The following is a 6000-nucleotide window of genomic DNA, read 5'->3' on the forward strand; positions in this document are numbered from 1 at the left end:
ATAGTCTTTCAAGTTCTTAGAGATGGCTCATTTAATTTATACACAGATAGTCATTATAGTTATAGAGCTCTTCAAGTTATAGAAACTGTTTCTTATACTAAAACTACTAATGAGCAAATAAGAACGTTATTTCAACAAATTCAGGATGCCATTCATTTAAGAAAATTGCCATATTTTGTGGGACATATTAGAGCACATTCAAATCTTCCTGGTCCATTGGCTGAAGGTAATGCTTTAGCTGATAAATTTACTCAGTTGCTTGCTTTATCTCAAGTGAGCTTGCTCAGCGATCACATGAGTTGCATCATCAAAATAGTAAAAGCTTAAGAAAACAATTTAGTTTAACAAGAAAAAATGCTTGTCAAATTGTCAAAAATGTGCTACATGCCTACAATATCTGCCTGTACCTCATTTTGGAGTAAATCTTCAAGGTAGTCTTCTTAATTATGGCAAATGGATGTTACTCATATTATAGAGTTTGGAAAATTGAAATATGTGCATGTAACAGTTGATACTTATTCAGGATTTTCAATGGCTACTGCTCAAACTGGTGAAGCTACCAAGCATGTAATTGCCCTTTGCCTGAAATGTCTCTCCTGTATGGGAATACCAAAAGTTATTAAAACTGATAATGGATCTGGTTATGTTAGTAAAGCCTTTTATCCATTTTGTTCTCAATGGCAAATTGAGCATAAAACAGGTATTCCTTATAATCCTCAAGGACAAGGTATCATTGAAAGAACCTCACGGCAGCCTCAAAATACATCTTCAAAAATTAAAAAAGAGGGGAATTATACCCTCAGTCATCACATAATGTATTAAATCATGCCTTATTTATTTTAAATTTTTAAAATGTGGATGCTTCTGTAAACTCTGCAGCAGATCAGTTTTGACATGAAAGCACCACCACAAAATTTGCTCAAGTCAAATAGAAAGATCCTTGTACTGGTTTATGGAAGGGCCTCAACCCTGTATTAATATGGGGATGAGGGCAATTGTGTTTTTCACAGGATGAAAATGAAGCTCATTGGTTGCCGGTATATGGAGCAGAGAAATGCTGATCCTGATGTTGCTGATGACCACACAGAGATGCCAGAGTGAGACCTATTGGGCTTATGTTCCTGATCCACCAATTTTACATCCTGCAACTTGGAAAGGAAAAGTAATGATACCAGGCTTTTAGATCAACTTGCCATCCAAATGATCCAGATTGCTCACAATTTTTCTTATATTGGATATAGTAAAGGGATTTCTGTATGCTTTGAAAAAAATTACTTTTTTTGCAAAAGGATGTCTTGGAATGTTTCCAAAACAAGTACTGGGACATGATAAACAATGTACACATTATACAAAGTTATTGTTTCCTCAAGGTAATTGGATAAGTAATATTTCACACACACCCCAATGATTTCCTCCTCCACACACAAAAGAGTTGTGAGAGTCTAACAGAATCTTGTTATGGAGACGATATACTGGCATTGTTCCTTTAAAGTATCACATCACAGGGACACAGCAACATATTCTTAACTAGTCCAGAAATCAAGATGATTATAGTGACTCTTTTTTTTTAAAAGATTTATTTATTTATTATGTATACAGTGTTCTGTCTGCATGTATGCCTGCTGACCAGAAGAGGGTACCAGATCTCATTACAGATGGCTGTGAGCTACCATGTGGTTGCTAGGAATTGAACTCAGGACCTCTGGAAGAGCAGCCAGTGCCCTTAACTACTGAGCCATCTCTCCAGCCTGATTTTAGTGACTCTCCCCCGCCCCCCGCCCCCGAGATAGAGTTTCCCTGTGTAGCTTTGTGCCTTCCCTGGATCTCACTCTGTAGACCAGGCTGGCCTTGAACTCACAAAGATCTGCCTAGCTCTGCCTCCTGAGTGCTGGGATTAAAGGCGTGTGCCACTACCACCCAGCTGTGACTCTTATTCTATGTCTACAACAGAATCTTGGGACCAAGACCTGTCAGCTGAAATTTGGTATTCCAGTACTGGACCTCCACAAACTTATGTTTGGAAACTTGCTGCCACCACGGGAACAGTGACGGGACATTCCAGTCACTTGAAGCCTGTTTGTCCTCTGGAAGGAAGTTTTAGCTTATGTTAATTGCCCTAAGTTCTTTTAGTTGGTGAAGCAAATATTTCTATGAATAGTTCTATGTTTAATGTATCATGTCTTATATTTTGACTAATTGTATTTCTCAAACGGATAATCATACTCATGCAATAGTGTTAAAATAACCTTCTTTTGTGATATTGCCTGTATATATGAGTGATCCATGGTTTGATAATAAAGGGTTACATGGTTACAGACAGAAGCCTGTTGCTAGATTAGCAGGAACTACAGCTCTTGTTACCATGCTTGCTACTACTACTGTTGCTTCAATGCCTTTGCCTCAATCCATCCAGACAACGGGGTTTTTTAACCAATTGTCTATGAATGTTTCTATGACCTTAGAGACTCAAGAAGGTATAGATGTGAAAATGGAACAGAAATGAATGTTTTGTATGATGTGGTACAATTTCTGGGAGATGAACTCCAAAGCGTGAAAACAAGGGTGCATTTGAAATGTCATGTCAATTATGAATGAATTTGTGTTACATCTTCTGTCTATAATGAAAGTGCTATTGGACGGGAAAGAGTTAAGGTGCATCTTTACAGGAATTGGGCATGATTCTAATGAATCCTTAGATTTGGCTAAATTACATCAAGGGATTATAGAAATGAAAAAGGCTAAATTGGATTTGTGATACAGCTAAAACAGCTGAAGATATTTTAGAACAATTCAAAAAGGCTATTCCATTATGGTCATCATTTACTTTGCTCTTAAGTAGTACTGTAGCTATTGGAGCATGTGTCTTTGTAGGCATAATCTGTTTGCCTATGATTTTCAAGATGACTATGAACTCATTATGGAGATTGGGCTTGGAAATCCATGAAGTAAAACTCTGCACATTCCCCTGACTTATGACACCAGAGGCTGGAAGCCAAAGACAGTTAAGTTTTCTTTGCCTCCTTTCAACCTAAGACAAGACATGAATGATAGAATTCATGCTCCTATGATGGGTAAGATTAGAGTGTGGCAAGGAACAACCTAAGACAGGCACAGTCATCTGAGAGACTCAGTGGAGTCTTAAATAAATAAAAAAATGGAGGAACTGTGGGAGCCCACAACTGACTCTGTCCCAGTTTGAATCTGAAGTCTATTCTGAGTCAATAGAGTTCAGGCTTGTTTGCTCCAGGCCTGTGAGAAAGTCCTGATTAGCCCACAGAGTCTCCTTGAAGGGCTGTGAGAAAGTCCTGATTAGCCCACAGGGAGGAACATACTATTTAGCTAATATGCAGGCTGCTGACACCAGCCAGAGGTACATCAAGATAGAAAATGAAACTGCCTGCTCCTTGATGCAAGGCAGGATAGACAGTGGTTGAATGCCTGTGTTGTGCATTGTTCTGTCTCTGTCCTTTGAGACTGTATGTAAGCTGGCTGTGAAATAAACTCAGGACTGTCCAACATTGACTGACAGTCCTCTCGACTCTGTTCTGTCTTCTTCATTGTTTCTACAATCCACCCTCCTCTACCCAGATACCCAATTGACTTGTGGGCATGTTCCAACATGTAAGTATACTACCTGTAGTGGTATTTGCTCTGCTCATGACTTTGGGCTATATGGCCCAAAGGAGGCGGTGCTTTCTGCCATTGTATGTGACCTCTTAAAAGAGAGAAGAAAGGAGGGGTCACATGGCCCCTTCTTCCTTTTATTTATTTTTTATTTTTTTTAATCCAGCATGATCGGACACAAGGTAACCTAGGAATTGAACCTGGTTCCTCTGGAACATCAGTCAGTGCTCTTGACCACTGAGCCATCTCTCTCCTGTCAAGTTTTCCACAGTGAAAAATAAGTCTTTCCAATAGCAATCTCTGAAGTCTCCAGAAGGAAGATGGGGCTCCACAACAATGACTCTACCTGGTTCATAATGATGCCATTGAACCAAAAAACACTGCTCAATGATCAGCTTTGGACTGCAAACTCTTCAGGACAGTTCCAAGATGAGATGGTCCATCATATTACACTTCTAGCCAGAATCTGAGATAACCTTACCTGTTACTCTGAGGTTGGCTACAAACATTACAACTATTACTATTGAAACTTAACCATTTGGCTTTCTTACAGGATCCCACAGAGATACCATCATCCTCTAAACAGCAGGAAGCAATTTTAAGGGAACAATGCCCCTCTCCCAAAAGTTTTCATTTTTCAGGGTTATGAATAACTTGTTATAGGGTTGGGGCAGGGGACAATAAAACTTAGACTCAGGATTCTTTTTTGGAAAAGAAAAAAGGGGAATGAATAGGTATAGTATATTAAGGTAGATTTTTGTATGTACTAGTAATCTAATTTAGCAAACTATCAGCCTTAGATAGTTATGTTAGTTAAGTTTTCCAGATTTACAGAAACATATGTCAGATGGATAGGTAATCTTCAAACACTTCATAGACCTAGAGAATATGGCATTTCAATGTTTTGACAACCTAGAATTCTGTTGACATGAGACACAATTGCTCCTGGTAGCACCGATCTACTCCCAAAAATGAGCTTCAAAGACACTCTGTATAGAAGTTTGTCTTCTTACTGGCACAAAATGGCCTGCTGGGCAAAGAACCACCCTTACCTCAACTGCTGACCGTATGAACGCTGACCTTCCTAGACGAGCAGGACACAGGAACAGTAACTACTGAAATCTGCCAAGACACAGTAAGATGGTCTTTCAAAATTCCTGCTTCTGAAAGTGGTCTGTTAGATATTCTAGGCCTGTAGACAAAATAGATGCCCCAATAGTGCTGAGAATCTTTAGGTGACTATCCAGGCTGCCAGCTGTCTCTGTCTATTCCTGCAGTTTTTCAGAAATTGCTTGTTTGCATTTCCTGTTTTCTCAGGTATTATTATTTTCCTTCTCAGGTCTTTGATGGAGTTGAAGACCAGATAGTTACAGTTACAATCCTCTCATATCTTAGCTAATAACATACTAGTACTAGAGTTAGAATCTTCAGGATAGGACAGCTATTGGAGGAATCTCAGTAATTTGCCATTTACCTATGGTCTGGACATTTAGCTTGTCTTTCTTGTTTGATGTTGTTCTTCTTGGTTGTAGTTCCACTTTTGTTTATGTTATTACCCTTTGTTTCTCCTGGACAATACTTGATAATCATTCTTATTGTATATAGTTTGCATTAGGTTTAGAACCCTCTTATTTAGACAAAAAGGGGAAATTAGTGGTATTTGCTCCACCCATGACCTTGGGCTTTACAGCCCAAAGGAGGCAGTGTTTCTTGCCATCATATGTGACTGTTTAACTACCAGCTTTCCTGGTGCTTGAGGAGGCCAGAGAGGGCATCAGATCCCCTGGAGCTGGAGTTACAGATGTTTGTGAGCTAACATGTGGTTACTAAGAACCCAGTCTGGGCCATTTACAATTCAGCTCCAATGATTATTTATTTATGTATTTATTTATTTATCTATTGATTGATTGGTTGGTTGGTTGGTTGGTTGGTTGATTTACTATTTATGAGATGGAGTCTCATTATGTAGCCCTGGCTGGCCTGGAATTTGCTATGTAGACAAGGTTGATCTCAGACATCTACCTACCTCTGCCTCCCAAGTGCTGAGATTAAAGGCATGTACCACCAACCACCATGCTCCTTTGAAAAGGCTTTTTTAAAGCCCAAGCAAAGCCATGTGAATAGGTGTGTCTCTCCTGCTTACAAGCTGTGTGGAAGGTAGTCCACTCCCTAGAGAGAAGGAAACAACAAGGAAGAAGACAGAAATCCCGACCTGATTGGATTTGAGACGTTAAGGGTAGATTCATTCACTGGAAATGGAGTGAGACTGGGTATAATTAGACTAATATCTTTGCTAAATCCAGCTACTGACAGACCAAGACATACACACACACACACACACACACACACACACACACACACACACACACCTATCTA

The sequence above is a fragment of the Onychomys torridus genome, chromosome 1 (assembly GCF_903995425.1).
Source record: "Onychomys torridus chromosome 1, mOncTor1.1, whole genome shotgun sequence".
In the NCBI taxonomy this organism is placed as follows: Eukaryota; Metazoa; Chordata; class Mammalia; order Rodentia; family Cricetidae; genus Onychomys; species Onychomys torridus.